A 20,201-nucleotide genomic window follows, 5' to 3' on the forward strand; every position below is an offset into this window, starting at 1 on the left:
GGGCTGCTTGGAGATAACCAGAAAGTCACTGAGTGCTTTCAACATCTGATTTTCAAAGTTTTCCCTTCCCATCCCTTTTGCTTGAAAAAAAAAAAAAAAAAAAAAAGCTTCTGATAGCACTTGCAACAAAATTTGGGCTGACAATAAGCTCCCTTTGATGTATTAGTGATCTCTGTTTAGGCAGTGGTGATTTTAATATATCTCAGTTTTATCTTCCTGATTTAAAACATTTGAAGCTGTTTTGTGGGTTTTTTTTCTCCCCTCTTTTTAAGTTATAGTGGTGGAACTGGTATCCTAAACAGATGACAAAAGGAGCATCTGAATTGCTGCAGTTCTGTGATACATTTGTTGCTAACAGAATAAATTTAGAGCTGGAAAGTTGAAAGCTTTTTATTATTATGAATGTGGTTTAATGTAATTCTCTGTGTGATCTTTAAGGTCCCTTTCAACCTAAGCCATTCTATGATTCCTTGATATCAATACATTCCTTGATATCAACACAATCTACAAATGATGATTTCTTTTTTTTTTTTTAGGTTTTATTTTTATTTCTACCTGTGCTGTTGTAGGGATGCCTGATCCATGCCCAAGTGTCAAGGGATTTGCACAGAAACATCACCTTTCCATTCCATTTAGAGGAAGAGAAACAAGGAGGGGGAAAATGAAAGACCACTTCATTTTTTGGAGCTTCTGGGGTGAGTTTGTCTTTTTGTGTACATTGACTTTTGGTGATTGCATAAAACAGAAATCCTGGGAAATGACTTGGCCATCAGTTTGGGTTTTGAGAGAGGACATCACATTCATTAAATATAAAAGCTCCACCTCTTGTGCCTGGCTTGTTGTGTGTGGCCATTTTCTGCTCTCAGTGCCATATACAGCAGGGTAAAGGGGAACAACACAAATGCCGCAGGATTCCAAGTGCTGGAATTCCCAATCTGCCATTCCCCTTGTCTTCCTCACGTGCATTTCAGGGTGGGATGAGCTGTGATGCCATATCCTGACCCACATCTATGCTTGCTTCTCATCAAGCAGCCAAATTCCCATCAATGAGCTCATTTAAAGTCTAAAATGAATGCTTCTTGTGCTCAAAATCCAGACCAACTTATCAGGGAGTCCTTGAACTATTTTAACTGGCTGCTGTTGGTCTGGCTGCCAGACTTTATTTTGTTGTAGAAGGGCCACTCCTCCAAGTCAGAGAAACCCCACCAAGTCCTTTCTCAGCTGGCTTTGCACACAGGGATGGGCAAAGGTTGGGCAGTGAAAATTGGGGTTTTCCTGTTGATTCTTCTTTTCAACCAGCAAGGGATGAATTCCACTGAAAACCCTGTGAAGGTCTCTGCTCCCTGCTCCAGAGCAGAGCTCTGTTCTACCCTTTGGTTTTACCCTTTAATAGACTTTAAGATGCTGTCATTTGCTTCATCTCATTTATAAAAATTAAGAGTTGTTCTTTCCTCCATCATAATATAGCTTACATGCATCTCATTTAATTATCAGGAACACATAAACCCAATTAGTTTTAATTTATCCAGACCATTTGCATCAGAGACAAATACATCTGTCTTTTTCATTTCAAAAATGAATCCTGCAAATTGCAAGCCATCAACACAAGGGCATTTCTAAATTATTTTGGTCAAGAGAACTGTTCCGTGACTTTCTAGTTAATTAGGATTAATTAGGTTGTTTAATATGCTTATGCTTTTGGTAAGGGATGGAAACATAATAATCTATTTTATGTTAATAATACAGATCAGTTAACAAGCCCAAGGAATGCAAGCCTCCAAAACCAAAACTGATTTTCCATATATTGAGGGATGTAAAGACCCTCAAAGAAAAACTGTGATTTATTTCAGTAAAACTGAGGGATTTCAAATGCAGGTTTCCAAAGGAACTACAACAGAGGGGTTAAGGAACAAATAAATATTCAGCAGAATGAGCTGTGAAACCTTCCTAGGTATGAATTAGGTTCTGTTTTAATTTAACTAAAAATCTGGAAATAAACCCCAAACCTAACAAAAACTCCTCAGCAGATCCTTCAGGATTTGGCCCAGTGTGTGTCTATCATATCTCTCTGAACATAATGCACCAAAAATTACCCAATGTTTGTGTTGAAGAATACAAACATAATTTTTAGTTGGTTATTTTTTGGGGCAGCATTTCTTGTGTACTTCTACTTTTTTTCTGATATTGGCAAGATGAAATAGTATAAAACTCCATCAACTATATTTTGTTTTCCTTTGTTTGCTGTGGTCCTTCCCTGTGTTAAATTTAGTGCAGATGTGCTGATTTTTGGTTAAAGGAACTCTTCACTGGGAGAGGCCTTCCATAATTTCCTGCTGCAGCCGGTTTTTCTGTGCCATGAAATAATGGCAGTGGATGCAGAACTCTGAATAAACATCCTCATAAAGATGGAGAGGTGATCAGTGTGGGTTGGGAATTATGCTTGGATCTACCAAAATCCTGTTTATAACCTGAAAATGGTGTAAATTGAGCAATGAAAAGTTATCAAAATACAGTGCTCATGGTGTGGTGCCCACAAACCATTTCTACCAGTGCTGCTTCTGCACTAGAGCCATGACAATTATTTTATGTTTTTTTATTGTAAGTTTGAATCATTTCTACAAGGAAACCTGAAGAGAAGTTAATTGAATGTGGCTCAGTTTGAAAAATGTGAACACTTTTCTTAAAGTGCTCTGAAACAGCCTGGAAAAATCATGCTCTTGTTGCATTATTTTTGTCTGGCTGCTGGAGCTTGCCAAATACAAATATACTTTCTCCTCTACTATATTTAATTTTCCTACTTATATTACATTAGAGTTACTATTAAATTATCAAATAGATACATCATATGTTGCTTGAAACACAGCTGCTGTTATTTGCATTTAGCTGTTAGTGCTATAAAACCACTTTTTATGGTCACAGTAAGAACACCAGCTACAAACAGAACAAAGAGGGTTTTTGGTCTGTTTTTTTTTAAATAACCTAGCAACTTTTGAGGCAGGGAGGAATCACATCATCTGGCCTGATTCCAATCATTAGGCTTGCACAGGTTGTTTCCTCTCTTGGCCAACCTGTTAATGAAGGTTAAAATTTCATTCTGCTAAATTTTTTGTAGAAGTTGAGGTGAGCCAGTCTTCAGAAATGTTTGGCCTCAAATCAGGTGAGAAAGGAACCAGAGGACAGAGTCATGATAACAATTTCTGGATCAGAAAGAGCTGCAGGTATGGATGCAACCTTTCCTCCTTTCCTTTCCTGCACATACCTCCCCATTTTTTCCTTCCTGTTTTTGTTTGGTTGGGGGGTTTTTTTGGGAGGGTTTTTTTGGTTTTTTGTTTTGTTGTTTTTTTTTTTTTTTTTTTTTTTTTTTTTTTTTTTGTGGGGTTTTTTTTGTATTTTTAAGGTGACTTTTAGGACATGTATCCATTTAAAGAATGAGTTGCTTTTATTGTGTATTTTTTTTTTGGAGGGAGATCAAAACGGGAGCTGAGATCAGGGTTCTGATTTCTTTTTCCTGCTTTTTACGACTTGGTAAAAAGCAAAAAGCAGCCTTCCCTTCAGCACAGATCATGCAAATGGCTGAAATGTGGATGATGAAATCTTAGAACATGCAGGGAGAGCCTCAATCAGCTCTTGATAAAGCCCGTGGGAGGCTTGCCAGTGAAAAAGCACATCCTGTTCTCAGTGAAATGACTTTGGGATCCATTTTAGACAATGTCCTTTCTAGTGCAGAGTCTTTGCTCATCCCTGCACTGGATCCAGTGCCTGTCCCTGCTCAGCCACTGGAACAGCCAGGATTTGGGGAGAGGGGCTTGCAGTGCCAGCAGCTGCACTCCTGTGGATGCTTTGTTAAGAAAAGAGCTCCTGGAAATAATTTCCACCATCTTTCAACTGCCATAAACTTCCTCAGGTGTAGGACACAGGGTTCAGGCTAATAAACTGCCTGGGAAAGAGAGAGCTGAGGAAATAATCTTCAAACAAATGTTCTGGTACAGGGAACAGACTCTGAGCCCAGGGTGAGCTGCTGGCTGGCTTGACTTCTGCTTTAAAACCTTTTTAAATTACTCAAATTTTACAGCCCCCTGTCCATCTTTTCTTGTTTAAAGTTATGATATAGCTACTAAAAAAGTTATGATATAACTACTAAAATAACTTCCCAGACGTGCAGAATTTCATTGCTAGGAAGCATTGTCATTGTCAGGCCAAAAGTTCTCACATTTTGCTCTGAATTCCCTGTGCTTATTTGCAGTGCTTGCAAGACTAATGTGGGTGGAAATAAAATCTTCAGCTTGGTTGTAGGTAGACAAATATCTCCCATGCAGGGAGATGTAGTGTTTAATAAGAGATTGGTTGGAAATTAATCTTTTCTCTTGTGATGTAGCCAAAAGTGGGAAAACTCAAGCTCTCAAGCTGGATGTAAAAATGGTTTTCATGTGGCCCTTTCCAAACAACTTGCTTTGAATTTTCATGGAATCATGGAGTATTTTTGGTTGGAAGGGACCTTAAAAACCTTTTCCTTCCACCTCTGCCCTGGCCAGGGACACCTCTCACTATCCCAGGCTGCTCCAAGCCCTGTCGAGCCTGGCCGTGGGCACTTCCAGGGATGAGAACTCCACAACTTCTCTGGATTTGTGCCTTGTGTGGGTTTGAGATGGAAATGAGAAAAAAAAACCCCATATTTTCAATTTTGATGGAGCTCAACATCAAACCTAATTTCCCTGTCAGTATTAAGCAAGCTGATGAGATTTTTCAGTTTTCAAGCTGGAAAGCTTCATAGCCAATATGGAAGACATCCTAAATCAAAAAACACCCTAAATCACTGCTAAATCAAACAGATTAGAGTTTCCTCTGTTTGTAGGAAATGTAGAGCCAGTAATCTGCTTTCTGAGGAGTATTTTTGCTTGTTTTCATTGTGAACAGAGGTATTTAAGCAATTTCATCTGTTTTCTGCTGTCTGATTAAGAACTGCTTAGATCAGGGAATGGGCCGAAGGTTTAAGGACTGGCTCAACCATGACACCATTGCCCAGGCCAAAGTTAAACAGATTAACTGACAATTATGATAAATAACATTCAGACTAATGAATATTACTGTTGCTGAGCCAGCTTGAATTTCACAAAGAATTTTACAAAGAATTTTTTAGGCCTGGTTGGCAAGAATGAGTTTTCATGGAAAATCTTTGAAATTAGGTCATAACTTGGATTTAAAGGGTACTGGAAGTCATCCTGATGTTTTACAAACTGTGTGAAAGAGAAGATTTAATGTTCTGAGGAGTTTCAAATGTTGTTCACTTCATCAAAAACCAATACAGGAAAGTGATGGTTACCCTTTATTTTTTCTGAATTGCACTGGGGACATGAAGTATCTTTTTGTAATTTACCAGACATTTATAATGTACAGCCTTTCAAAAGACAGTGTTTTATAGTTATCTGCAATTCCCTCCTGCAGTACAAATTAAAACTTGCTGAACTTTCTTGGAAAAGCATCACCACCTAACATTTCTTATGCTTCATGATGTCTGTTTGGAAAGTCAAAATAGCTTCCTAGAGAATATTTCTCATGTTAATCTTTCTACCTGAATTTATTTGGCAGTGTAATTCTGTGAAAGTTGATGAGTTTGCTTATATAACTTATGTCTACAATGCTTTGAATATCCCAATCATCTCCAAGTAAACCATTTTCCTTCCTCTTCCCTCAAGCATTTTCTACTGAACCTGGAAAAATGGGGATGTTTGACTCCTACATTAACATCCCTGGTGTTTACATTGTTCCTACAACACAAAGCTGCACAAGGAAGAGCTGGGAGGCAGCACCAGGAGCAGGCTTATGGCACAGCATGTGGGGAGTGCTTAGAAAATCACACCAGACAGACAATTTACAGCAGTGGGGGTTATTTTTCACTCCAGGACTTTGATCTGGCTGCAGGGTGTTTATCAGGACTGCTTTGCATGGCATCTACATTTAATAAGGCAGCTGAAGAATGATGAGGCTGCTTTCCTGACAATTTTCTAAACAAAATAGAATGCTTGCTGCTCAACAAAAGCTTTTTTTTTTCCATTTAGTCAAATATCAGAACAAGAAATAACTGCAGAGTTTTATTAGTTGCAGATTACTTGCCCAGACAGCTGTGCTCTCAGCATGTCATCAAAAAAAAAACCTGCTCTCAGAAGCCAAAGCAGCCTCAGAAGCTGATCAATTTAAACACAGAGCAAAAGTTGTGGCTCACCCCGAGGTATTAAGGGTGTTAAATGCTCTGCCAAGGCACAGGGCCATCACTGTCACAGCACTGCAGAGATTCCTGCTCCTGTTGGGATTCTGTTCCTGCAGGCTGGGAGGGCAGAAAGCAGCTAAGGGCATTGGTGGAAGGAAGATGGCCAGGGCCAGGTGTCCTTTCCAGGTAAATTCTATTGGGAAGAAGGGGAAAGAGCTCCACTGGAAAGACTCTGAATCCCTGGTGGCATCTCCTTTGCCCTCTACCTCCAGAACAGGCAGCAGGGCCATCTTGGAGCAGCCTGGGCTGTGGAAAAGGTCCCTGCCATGGCCAGGAGGAGCTTCAGGTCCCTTCCAGCCCAAACCATGCTGGATTCTGTGGGTTATGGTCTTGGAAAGGCTAAAAGGGCTCAGAAGGTTTCGTTTTTCCTCTCCTGGGAGCCCCAGTTCTATTCCCAGAATTGTTGTCTGTGCTGTTGTTGTGTGACTCTGTCCTCAAAGGGAAACAGGCCTTCAGTTCAAACACCTTTAAAAAATGTCAGATTTCCTAAATTGCCTCAGTGTGAATGGAAATAAGCAAAGGAAGGGAACTAAGCTTTGTGAGGCTTGGCATGAGCTTCAGGTGAGAATGTTCTCTCTGTCAATTTGGAGTGATCTTCAAAAGCACAGTGAGCTTTCACAGTGTTGGACAGGAGGATTTGAGTCAAAATGAGACATTAAATATGGATATAGGCACGAACTTAAATTAAATGTAACAAAGAAACATTCTCAGGAAATTTTTTTCCTGACAGAAATAGCGTACAGGAGTGGATGCCTGTTCCTGGCAGCATTTATTGTCTTGTGGTGAGGCTAAATTGGACATGAGTGAGTCCCCCTCTGACAGTTTTTGTTTCCAAGTGTCCTGCAGCACTGCAGCTCAGGATGCAGAGCACGAGCTGGGTGGTGGTGCCCATTGCACTCCTGCCAGTGACTCTTCCCAGGGCTTCAACAAGTGCTGGAGGAAAAACCATGCTGAAAATTCTAATTATCCTGCTTGGTGCTCTTTCTTCTTAATTAAAAAAAAAAAAAAAGAGTTTAATGTCTCCTTTTGGTGGCATCCACTCAATATTTGACTCTTCATTTTGATTCAAATTCTGTTGTCTTATAATTTACAACTCAACTAAACCTTTCTTTTCATGAATGACACCCAAGGCTTTGTGCCTGCAGGTATCACTGCATGAAGTGGGATATTTAAAGCAAAAATCTGTTTGCTTCCAAGAGAAGAACAATGCTCTGAGTGTGAATGATGTGTCAAAACGTCAACCAAATTGTCACCTGAATGTGGCAGCTGCTCTATTCTGAGGTTCACATCAAATGAAGATAACTGAGCAGTGTTGTAGGTGGCTTTGTTTGTTTTGTTTAGTGAAGGTGCTGGTTTGATTAGAAATGCTTTTTCAGGAACCCTCTTTGACAGCAAACAGCCAAATGGCTTTACCTGGGTTTTTGAATAAACTCCTGCTGCCAAACTCTTCTCTGCAAAGTATTGTAGTGGGTGTTGGACACCACTGAGACCTGGCCCAGATTCCTCCCACACTCTCCTGTGCTCTCTTTGTGTTCTCCAACCAGCCTGGCTCCCTCTCCTTCCAGCAGTGCTGATCAAGGTGCAGGGTAGTGCAAGATAAAGCCAATCAGCCTTTGCAGCTCCTTCTCCTTTTGCTGTATCCTCTGCTACAGGAGCCATTTTGTCCTTGCTCCTCAAACTTTGCTTCTTGTCCTTTGATTCCTGTGCAGGCCCTGGAGCAGAGGCTGGGCAGAGCTCCAGAATAAAGCAGGGATTCATTCCAAGCATCTCCTCCATGGATCCACCTTGGGCAGCACCAGAGCCCAGCCAGGGCTGCCCCCAAGATGAACCAAAATGGCCCCAAAATGCACCAGCGCTCCCGGGCTCTCTGCCTTGGATCAGTTCTGCTCCATTTGCACCTTGCAGTTCATTGTCCCATCCCAGCTTTAGCCCCTGCAGTCCCACCCTGCTTGTTTTTCTCTCTCCAGCCCACGGGGTTTGTGCTCCTGGGCTGAGATTTGGATCATTTGTCCTTGGTGCCCAGCTGGAGCAGGAATTGTTTTGTCTCACTGCTCTGTGCCCAGAGCTCACCATCCCAAAATGTGAAGCCCAGACCCACACACTAAAGCAGCACAGAATGTGAAAAATACAAAAGCTCAAACCTGAGGCATCACCTTCACCTGTTCTTTTCCCTCCCCTTGCAGCTGGCAGTGAACACATGGAAGGAGAGGAGACCACAAAATCCTGTGGCTGTGCACAGCAAAGTTGGACTTTATGGTGAGATTTCTGGTTTTTTTGCACTTTTTACAGGAATGTCTGGCCTCCAGGACTGAGGTATCCAGGCCATTTCCCCAAGGCAGCCCCTGCTGCAGCCAGGGGAAGGCTCTGCTGATGCTGAGTGCATTCCCTGCTGCTCAGCAGGGCCTGGAGCTCTGTCCCTCAGCAGGGCCTGGCTCCACCCTGGTTTTTGCCCCTCTCTGGCTGGCAGCCCTCAGCAGGGAGGCTGCTCCTCCCTTCCACATTCTCGGGATCCAGCTCAGGTCAGGAACCCCAAATAATCAATTCTGTTCTTTGGTATGTGTGGCAGTCACAAACTAAAAGCTCCTGCAGGATGCACAAAACACTATTCTGCACAATCCCAACTTTAAGTGTGTCCATTTCCATCCAGTTAGGGGGATTTACTTATTTTAGGTTATTAGACATGCAGTGTCCAGTAGACAAAACCCTAATAAATTGAGTTCCAGGATATTTTTTTACAAGATGAGGGGAGCTGGGAAAGAAAAAATAGAGAAAACCAGTGTAGGTTTAATTGTACTGATAAAGAGAATGTGTATGACTGTGAAATTGAGGGACTGCTGTGTATTTTTTATAGGAGAAATGGATTTAAAATGGAAAGATTACCTATTGCAAGAGCAGGGATGTATTTATAGATGCTTAACTCTGTGTTCATGTGTTTTCAGCTGGTGTATGTATAAAAGTAAATTGCTTAATAAATGCAAATGATTTGTGGCACAATTTTGGGCTATAGAGCAGCTTTAGTATTATGACTTTGGTCAGATTCCCTTCTGTTCCTTCCCATAACCCAGCCAGAATGATGGCAAAACCCCACAAAAGCAGGCATCACATCTGTAGTTGAGTTTTCCTAGGTAAATGATCCTGCAAAATGTGTTTTCTGTAGGGCTTGTTGGACTGGCTTGACCTTTGTAACAGCTTTATTCTCTTCAGCATCCTCGAGTTTTGAGACAAATCAATAAATTGAGCAGGAGCACTGCACAAAGACCAGATGGTCCTCACCCAGGGCTTGCAGGGGAATGAAAATGTGAAATCACCAGCCTGGTGCTGTGGGACACCACTTGGATCTGCCTGGGTGCAGAGGGAGCAGCAGGGAGGAGCTCTCACCCCAGCCTCTGTGCCAGTGGGGAGCTGAATCCAAACCTGACTTAGCACAGCAGGAAAAAATTCAGGTGCTCAGAGGAATGGACAAACATTTTTTCACAGCAGGAAAAAATTCAGGTGCTCAGAGGAATGGACAAACAGATGTTGGGGAGTTCTCTCTGACTTTGATGAAGACAAACAGAACCTGGAAGTTTTAGAAGTTAACAAGTATGGGGATGACGTAATTTACCTATTACATAAGGATTTTTCAAAAAAGCCTCTTAGAAATATATATATAAAAGCTTGTTAGGAAATTGAACTAGAGTTTGGATTAAAAATTAAGCTTTTTAGGCATTCACAACTTACTAAAAATGTGAATGCCTAAAAATCTCTATTTTTAATCCAAACTCTTGTTCAATTTTCTATTAAAAAGAAGTGAAACTGAAGGACAGGTTTTCATGGGGAGGCAATTCCAAGGGTGGCCTGGAAAAGGAAGTAAATAGGTGACAATGTGCTGCTGATGCAAAATGACTCAGAATATTCTAATTAAAACTGGCTGTGGGAGCTTGCAGAAATTTTTGTGTGACTGAGGAAACAGAATATTGATAAATGAGTGACAGGGGGTGGGAAGGAACCTTAGCCAAAGTCGTGGCTGAGTTCTGGATTTGCTGGATGGGAAATAATCCTTGTCTGATTTCCCTGCAGGTGTGGCTGAGCTGCCTCCTGTGGAATTCCCTGTGGAGCAGAGTGAGGCCACCTTGTGCACTGCTCTGCTCACTGCTGATGGAATGGTGGAAGGAGAACTCCAATTCTCTCCTCTTTGGGAAGGAAATTCTCCAGGAAAGGCCTTATTTTGCAGGCAGAACATGATTTTTTTTTTTTTTTAAATTTTTGTTTGGTTGGTTGGTTTTTTTGATGTTGGGGTTTTTTTGTTTCATTTCTTTTTGCCATTTATACAGTGTTTGAGAGGTGCTTCCATAACCTTGTTGCTCTAAGAGTAAAGCTGGAAACTTTATCCCACTTTTAGATTAACTTTGATTTTAATTTGACTGTCAGAAATGTTTATTTCTAACCAGCACTTTTATTTTATAAAGATCTTCTCTCTCCACTAGTGCTTTTCTTTCAAGTCACTGTATCTAATGAGAGGCAGCAATTAAAGCCTCACATTAAAACTTTGCTAAACTGATCAAAGATAGTGTCTGGCAGGAGATTCCCCTTGGTCCTTAGGATAGGATGTGACTAATTCACCTTTTTATGGCTCCAGCTGTGTTTGCTGTAAAAGCTGTGCTAACTCCATTGTTTAGTAATGTAATTAAATTTAGGAGAGGTTTAATGCAGCCAGTCCATGTGATGAAGCAAATGACTTCTGAGATTCCTTGAAGACTGACTGTATAATGCTCATAAAATTCCCTCTTTGTTTCAGAACTTCTATGACTTCACAAAAAAAGTGAAATCTGGCACTTTGGCAGCTCCAGAAGGAAACATCTGGATGCTTTTGATCAAAGATGCTTAAGGAAAATGAGCCTGCAGAGCATCAAGAATGGCACAGTTTGAGAAAGGGAAAGAAAGAATGAAACTCTCCTCAGCAGAAGTTGGTAAATTTGGGGGGAAATTTGCTGTGTGGTTTCTTATTCCTCCAATAAAGCTTAATGCTTACACAGAACATTCAAGTAAGTTGTTTTAAATGCTGGGGTTTTAAGAGTGAAGCTGAAATAAATCTAAAATTAAGAAAATTAGCTGCAGAATGGTCTTCTGCAACACGTGGCAGAACTGTGTTAGTAAATGGAAGCGAAATGATTTTCTTACTATCCAGTGTTCAGCTTTCTGCAAGAGTAAATGATTTCTTTGAGCAGTGGTTGAGTAACTGGAAACACAGTGAGCTAAAAGAGTGATTTATCTTCCATTGCTTTCTGAGTGCTGCATTATGTTACAAATCTAAAGCTATTCAATAAATTACAAAGAATTTGTGTATTTTTTTTTTCAGGGATGTGATTTCTGTAGTTTCCTGAGCACACAGAAGACTGGAGAGGACCTTCTTTGCCCATTTGCTAGAAAACAGTTGATATTGCATTTGACAATCCTGTAATCCAATTTATATCCAGCTTGCTGCTGGCCACCTGTGAGCAATTTTATTCTGTGGCTTTTTGTTTTAATCTTGAGAGCGCTCATTTGTCTGTGCAGGATGATTCCCTTGGACTGCCTCAGGATCTTGGGCCCACCACAACAGCTGGGTGCTTAATTCAGACACTTGGAGTTACTGAATCCTGATTTTTTTTGGTAGGAGTTTGTCTGTGGGATGAGTTCTGCACTCAGAAAATTGCTTTTCATGCTGTGGTGTTTGCTGCCATTGTCCTGTGAAGGTGAAGTTGTGTCCCAGTGCATGCAAAATGAAAAGTAAAGGAACCTGACTGGCTGACTGCTCTTTTGGACAGTAAAATGAAACAGTCCTTAGCTCCTGGTAATGGTAGCAGCAGTGTTTTCTTGATTTAATAATCCATACAAAATGATTTTACTGTTTAAATTTCATTTTAGGGGGCTTGGGAGGGGATGTTGTCCCCTGTACCGTGGTCCTGCTCCTCTGGTCTCCAGCCCAGGTATTTACATTTTCCCCTTGGTTCAGTGAATTGCCAAGGCCAGGGGTGCAGGGGGGGCTCTGCTCTGGCTCCTCTTCATCAGATCCCAGCACCTGAGCTGCTTCTGCCTGGCCTGAGGTGGTTGTAGGGGCAGGGATGGTGGGAGGTGCTGAGATACCACAGCAGGATCCATTGAATGTCAGCTTTGTCAGCTCCTGCCCGGCCACTCAACTCCTCTGACCTACCTGGTGCCCTGCTGGCCAAAAATATTCCTTATTTAGATGTACATTTCTGGATTTTTTTCATGGATTTTTTTTCATGGGTTTTTTTCAAAACCTCTGTCAAGGTTCTGTTCTGTGAGGTGTGGGTGACATTTGCTTTCTGAAAGCTGAGATTTGTGGCCACTATAGAATACTGAATTCTCTGTGTCTGACCTGATCATGTGCACAAATTCTCTTTTCTCTGTGACTGTGCATGTGTGTATAACAGAAATGGGGGGGCAGGTTCAGAGTAAGGCTTTTGTAAATGTTTTATATTCAGATTTAATAGCTGGAGTGTAGTGAGGTGTCTGAGCCAATCGATAAAATTAAACTTTAAAGGTGTTATTTGAGCAGAAAAATAAATTCTGCTCTCATACCCCATGCACTATTGAAGTGTTGATGTTGTGTTTATGTCCAGGTATTACCTAAAGCAGAGGTGAAAAGCTGTGCTTGGATTTCCTGGAATGAGATTATGTTTAGGAGTGCTTAATTAATGACAGAAGGGGAATTTGCATGTGCTTTTCTTTAGATCAGTGATGCACATTTTCATGGTGCATTTTGAGTGTTGAGACGGAAGTTGAGACTCTTGTTTTGTGAAAAGAAAATGAAATAAAAGGAAGGAACGTGACCTGAATTAAATAAGTCTATTCTTATCTTCAATGGTAAAAAGAACAGGGACTGGTTGAAATTCTACTCTGACACAAAAATTCCCCACAGACAGACAGTGAAACATGAAAACCTTGCTCCTGAAAAAATCATGGAATATCCTGAGTTGGAAGGGACTCACAGGATCATTGAGTGAAGCTCCTGAACCTGCCCAGGATAGCCCTGAAAATCCAGAGAATCCTGAGCCTGAGAGCATTGTCCAGATGCTTCTTGAGCCTAAATCCAGCCCCTTCCAGCCTCCACAGTCCAAAGCCTCCAAGAGCAAAAGGAAGCAAATCAAAGTGTAAATCTCATTTTACAGCAAAGACAGAGGCCTGAGCATGTTCTGTAAGTTCTGATTTCCTGGGTGTAACCTCCCAACTGCCCTAAAATGACTCCAATATGATCAATTTAAAATGTGCTCCAAAAATCAGATATCTGGGAAGAAACTTTCCACTTTTTATTTCCCCACTGCTGCAGGATGCTGCCTGAGAATAATGCCCAGCTTCTCTCCTGGCTGCAGAGAAGGATGAGGAGAGGACAAAACCTGCACCTGGCTCAGAGAAGGACAAAACCTGCACCTGGCTCTTCAGCAGCACGGGGCACCTGGGCACAGGTAAAAGGTTGGACAAATAATGGAAAAACTGAAAAATATGGAAAAACTGAAGGAGGAACACATCAGTGATGGGGGAGCCACAGAGGGGACTCAAGGCAGCCCCTTCCTGATGGAAAACCAGCCACAACTCTTCAGCTGCTGGAGCAGATGGAAAATCCACTCTCAGAGACACCACTGGGTGATGTGGGCTGCCCAGCTCAGGCCAGCAGTGCTCACATTTCTGGGCACATCCACCTCCATGCTTTTATAGGAACACCCACTTGGACACTTGGCTGCAGCAGCAGCAGAGAGAGCTCTCACAAGGAGGGAAGTGTGGATTTGGATTCCCCAGTGGCCCAAGTTTGCCTGCCCTGATAGTTTTTTAATGTGTTTTATTTTTTGCTTTCCGTGTCTGATGGAATTGTTGAAATGAATGATGTCGTGCAGCAAACTTTGGGATGCCTAGGGCAGCACTCAGGCACACTGAGTGGAAATATTAAAAACCTGTCAGATGGGAAAGGGCTCCTTCCTCTCTAAACTGCCAATGTTTTATACACTGCCAGAAACACCTCTGCTGCTCCTGTGCTACCTCAGCTGCTACTGATGAAATTTGGTTTTCACTCACCCAGCTCCAGTCCTTGCTTAAGGGCCTGAAGGAGATGATTACTTAAGTCAGGGAGCAATTTAAGGGAGGTGGAATGTGAGCAGCTTTCTAAGGAAGAGGTAATGGAGTTGGGTTTAACTCTTGCTGTGACAGCAAAAAAATTTTACCTTTCCTTCAGAGGATGTGTCTGTCCAAAGTAGCTGTGCATTTTCCTTACTTACTGCAGCTTCTCCAGCTCAGTTTGTGCAGTGAGTGAGGTGAGAAGGAACCCTTATCTCTTCCAGGAGTGGCCACAACATTTCTGCTTCATTGTCTCTTTTCATTTCTCACTTGATTTAGAAAGAACCATCTGTGACTTTGAAGAAACATTTAAGTGCAGGGAGTAACAAACCAGTGTTGTATGGCTGGTAGCTTTTTCTGGAGTATTTCTGTTTATTTAGAGACTCAGAGGGAGCTCTACAGAGGCTTTTTGCTGCAGCCTGGAATTGTGGCAGTCCTAAGGCTGGTGTCAGGCCCTGCTTAGAGCCCTTATGGTCTGCTCAGAGTGCTGAGAGTGGCTGATCTGTGCAAATAAATGTCACCTGTACAGTTTAGCAAACAAATATGTCTGGGGAAAGCACAGCTTGAGGTCTTGTTAGTTGAGAAAATTTTATCCTAAAGCAATAGGTTAAAGGTATAGGATTAAATAAAGGCAATTCCAAGAGCTGCTGTGTCATGTTTAGGTCCAAGTCCAGGTTTTGGGTATTTGCTCCTAAGTTTATCTGGATGTTGAACATGGGGGAGAAGAAACCTTACAGAGCATTTCCCCTCTGGTTGTGGAGCTGCTACTGACTGAAAACAAAGTATAAATTGCATTATTGATTGTAATTTTGTATTGGGAAATGAAATGAAGGCTTTTTAAAAAAGACTTTCTATCCATTCCTTCAAAGGAAGGGGCTCTTTCATTGAAGCCTTTAATGTCATTAAAGTCTTCCTCAACTCCAATACCTAAAGTGTTGGAGAACAGGAAAAAGAGGAGGTTGTTCTGCCATTGGTTGGTTGAAGAGGAAAATGGAAATTGTGTGTCAGGCTTTGAGGATTCAAGAATATAATATTGACTGAATGAGACTTCTGCAAATGGCTTCTGATGTTGCAAGTGTTGTCAAACATAAAAGCTGTGCCAGGACTTCCCAGAGCATTTAATTTTGAGGAAAGGAGGTCTAGAAAAAAAGAATATTTCTTCCTTCTGCAGAAGCGAAGCCTTGAGTGCATTTTCAAGAGAAAACAAGTTGCACAACATCAGTGCAACAATGCACAATCAACAGGAGATTCTGGAGATGCTCCCTTTTGGAAATTCAGCAGCACCACAGGGGGAAAGTGCTGAGCCTTTGAAAACTGTAAAAATCCCTGCCTCTGAAGGCATGTTAGCAGCATGGGTTCAGCAATTTTAATAACCAGCTTTGCTTGGAAACTTGCTGTTGGTGTGATTTGCTGACATGACTGCCATGAAATAAATGTAGAAATTGGGTCCTGGAAGACTGGCAGATGGAATTGCAGAGCCTCCATGCTGGATTCTAAACAATACTTACTGCATCCACACACAAGTGTGCCTTCTGCAGCACTTAAAAATTACCTCTAATCCAATTCCTGACCATGGCCCCCATTTGAAATGTTTTTGGGTTTTTTTCTGTAGGTGTCACTATAGCATAGCAGATAGAAACCACTTTCCTTAATGGAAATGTAGAATCCCCACAGATCTGAAGGAAGCTGTAATCTGGTTTTCTGTGCCATGGTTGTCATATCAACAATGAGGTTTCTCAGCAACTAACAGAATATTTTATAGATTTATTTACTTATCCTTTTTAATAATGAACTTGATACAAGAGAGTTTTTCCCCTTTATAATTATATAGCAATTGAGAAAGTCTTCCCAAATCATTTATATTTTGTTGTCATGTTAATACCAACAGTTAAAATGAATCTTGTTAATAAAAGGGGAGCTGATAGGATTTATGAATGCACCAGAATGTAGCCACATTATGTTGCAAAACTTTTTGTATTTCTACTTAACTGATTGCTTTGTGTATATGGATTTGATGGCACTGCTTCTCGTGGCTGTTCAGGATGTAAACTTGACTTGCTGTGTGTTGTTCTCTCTGCTTGCATAATTTCTGAAAGTATTGAACAGAGCTTGCTTTTAAAATTAGGGTTGAAGGAGATGCCTTGAAACCTGCTTTTTATTGCCACTATTAATCATAGAATCCTGGAATGGTTTGGGATGGGAGGGACCTTAAAGCTCATCCCATTCCACCTCCACAATTCCACTTTCCCAGGCTGCTCCAAGCCCTGTCCAACCTGGCCTTGGACTCCTACACGCTCCATCCCAAGTAGAAATTCCCATCTCCAAAGGAGCAAATTGCTGCTGTCTGGTGGTTAAGGCACAGCTTTAGTCCTTGCTTTCAAATAGAACTGGGATTTTGCCTTCTGTCCTTATGGCACATTAATTTGGCATGGTTTGCCTTCCTCTCCTCCTCCTCCTCTGCAGGATGCTCGCTTGGGTGGCAGCAGCAGCAGGGAAAGAAGTGGTCTGGAATCCCTTGCAGGGAGATTGTTTTGCCTTGTTTTCCCTTCCCTGGAGGGTTGTTTTAATTGTTGAGCCATTATCTGACACTCTGGCAATGATTTAAATCCAATCCACTTGCTCTTGTCTGGTAGCTGTGCTTGGAACATTTGGGGTCTCCAGGGTGTGTGTGAGGAGCCCCTCTGGGATTTATTCATCTGCTCCTCAGGCTTGGATCCTTCAGATGCAACTTTAAAATCTTCCAGGCAAAAGGGAAGACTTGGTGAATTTCTCACCTAGGCAACGAGTGAGAATGTGGGTGGGTTTTTTTGGATGGTGATTTTGATTTAAGCTCTAAAAATCTGTGCAAGGCCTTTGGGAGTTGGGCTTGGCATACATTGCTAATGGATCAAATTGCTGGAGATGCTGAGGGATCACACTTCCTCAGAGGCTTAAATAAGAGCTGGAAAGCCAGTTCTGCCCTTTGGCCTCTCAGGGAGTAGGTGTGTTACAGAGAGATTTCTTGCACTCAAACTGTCTTGGATTTCCACTCTGTTCAAATTACTGTGTAATTTATACCACACCTCCTAATAAACTCTCCTTCTGCTTCCTTGGAGAATACAGCACTTGAAGTTAATTAAATAGAGGAGCTCTGTGAAGCTCAGAGAAACTGGAACAGCTCTGATTGTGTGACTGTAGGAGATCATCTCAAAGAGGTGTTTGGGCACTTATTAGCAAACTGGGAAATTACATGTGAGGAAGCAGGGATTGTGGATGCTGTGCAAAATCTAAGGAAAGATCTTCGTCCAGTTCTTTAAAAAGGTGTTCAGGGAATCTGCTTCATAGAAATAGATTTGCTCTCTGTTTGGGCATAGAAGTGGAGCTTTTATTTGCATATGAAAGGCTTCTTAACTCACTGGCATAGAGGCTACTGGTTATGTTGGTTTGAAATGCAGTTTTTTCAGAAGATGTGACAGTCACTCAGGGCTCCTTCTCCCAGCCTTTCTGTCCTGTGATCACCTAAAGCCAGGGTAGTAATACTGGGATAAATCTGAACTTTTTATTTTTAAGGGGCTCACTTGTGGTGACTTGTTTCAGATAGAAGTGTCTGTGGTAACCCAACAAGAAATGAAACTGCTCCTCATAGGACATTGGTTCCTGTTTGCCATAATTATGTTCTGGTGGGGGTTTTGTTCATCTTTTCTTCATCTTTTTTGATTCTTTGTGTAAGCTTTGTCTCACCCCATTGCCCTGATGTTTAATATATAATGAGTGAGCTCTCGGGAGCTTTGGCTGCTTGTTTCCTTTTCATGCCCCATCCTTCAGCCTCAGGGACCATCATAATAAATTGATTTACAAGATTTGACACTTTTATTGATTTTCTCTTTTCCTCACTTCAATAACCTGGCCAAGATTTTTTTTTTTTTCCTTTTTTTCTGACCTTTGGGCATTTGTGGCTCTTAGTTCCTACATAGTTCAGAAGTGACATTCCAAGACCCTTCTCAGTGTGCAGCCTCCACTCTGCTGGGGTTGTTTCTCATAAGAGATGAGTCCTGGAATATAAATGAGCACAAATCCCCAGAAAAAAAAAAAAAAGGGACACAATAATCTTCATAGTGGGAGAGAAGATATTGTAGTCTAAGTACTAATTATTAGCTTTAGGCACCTTCTGATAAATTCAAAGAACCAAGATAAGTTTGTGATTCAGCTCAGCATCTCCTGGGAGTGGTGAGATCACTTTCCTGTAAGGTATAATCAGTACAGTGTGTATTTGATAGGTGTGTTTTCAAGGACTGATAAGTGCCATTAATATTTACCAAAACTGCTCAGCTGCTGCTTCTATGTTAAATCTTCCCTGTCTGTGATTGTCTCTCTCATAACTGATTTATGAAGGAAACATTTTTGAGTCTGTTCCACTCAGCCAGAAGCAATGGAGGCGTTCATTGTTGGTTAAAATGCTTCTGATATCTGTTTGTCCCAATAAGGCTCCAAATCAGTGCTGGGATGAATCCATTCATCACGGGTGGGAGAATGGAGTCTGCTGTTTCCCTGGGATGGAATTACCAGGCTATTATTTCTCCTGCTTCAGGATACAACCAGACCATTAGATAGATTCAGAGATTTTTCTTCCTCTCCTGGCCAGATCCTTTATGGTTTTTGGAAATATTAGATGTTTTACTTGAAAGAGTGCTGGAGCCAAGATAAAGCTATTGGGCATTTCTTGAACCTTCATCAGTCTTAGATTCCTCCCTCTTCAGTCTTTTTGCCCTATCCTCCCACCAAAGGAATAAAAAAAGAAATTAAAAAGGATGAAATTGAATCCAATGCATTGGAATTGCAGGGGGTATCCTATACATCACTTGGTTTATTGTACTTTTATAGTCAAAAAGTCAAATGTGGTTATTTTGAATTAAGGATTTTGTTGCAGAGGATATAGAATAGTGATATAATACAGTAAGGAGAAAAGAAACTAAAAAATATGACAAGAAAGAAATGAATAATTTATCAGAAATCTCTTTCTTTAACTCATTAAAATGGCCTGGCAGTCATGGAAACTTTAGGTTTTTCTTGTTCAAAAAGAAAGAATGCTTGCAGATGAACTCCTAACAAACTAATCAAAGGAAACTTTTCTCCCTCTTTAAGTTTTTTGAAAGAGAAAATTGTTAGCCAAATAGTTCAGATGGAAGTTCTTACTACAATAAAATTTAAATTTCCATGAACAGGTGACTAAGAAGAACTAAAACTGTTTTAAAAAAAGTGCCTGGACACTCCTTGAGTTTCCAGTGACAGGTGAGTGATCTCAAAGTAATGACAGATTTCTTTCTTTCTGCTTCAAACAGATTTGAAGAGTCTGGGAAGGTAAGGGAAGAAATGTGGTTTTCTGTGTGGGGCTGATTTTTGGGGGATCTTTCTGTAGGTGGTGCAAAGACCTGAAAAGGAGAATTGGGGACTGAAAAGTGGCATTAATATTTAGCAAAATTCTTCAGCTGCTTCTTCTTTGTTAAAGCTTCACTGTTTGTGTTTGTGTTGTTCTCTGTAGCAGTTTCTTTCGAGGCCAGGAGATTTATAGTAATGGTCCCTTTTACTTAAGAATTTTCAGATCTTCATCATAATTATAGAAACTTGAAACAAATCTTTTTAAGCATCCTCTTTTGTTCCTTCAGATTCTGGAAAATAGCAGTGGTGATTATTCTGGTAGGGAAACCTTCCAAGGGATGGGGAGGTGTGAGAGAACAGTGTGGGATTTCCCTTCTTGCATCTCTGAGTCACCTCCCCGAGAATACCACACCCACTTCAGGCCAGAGTGAAAGGGATCAAATTAATATTTAGGGAAAAGTGGGAATGCAGAGTTCTGGTTATGGTTTTT

The 20,201-nt window shown here is 41.2% G+C and overlaps 1 long non-coding RNA gene across 1 annotated transcript; it reads left to right on the forward strand.

The window, feature by feature from the left end:
• Nucleotides 1-10,074: 10,074 nt before the first annotated feature.
• LOC139595138 (uncharacterized) lies at nucleotides 10,075-16,793 on the forward strand. Its single transcript, XR_011680869.1, has 3 exons — nucleotides 10,075-11,214; nucleotides 11,604-12,213; nucleotides 13,170-16,793. It is a non-coding gene; the product is annotated as an uncharacterized lncRNA (long non-coding RNA).
• Nucleotides 16,794-20,201: the final 3,408 nt, after the last annotated feature.

This window comes from Agelaius tricolor, unplaced genomic scaffold, assembly GCF_023055355.1.
Source record: "Agelaius tricolor isolate 1412-34295 unplaced genomic scaffold, bAgeTri1.0.p SCAF_12, whole genome shotgun sequence".
Classification (NCBI taxonomy): Eukaryota; Metazoa; Chordata; class Aves; order Passeriformes; family Icteridae; genus Agelaius; species Agelaius tricolor.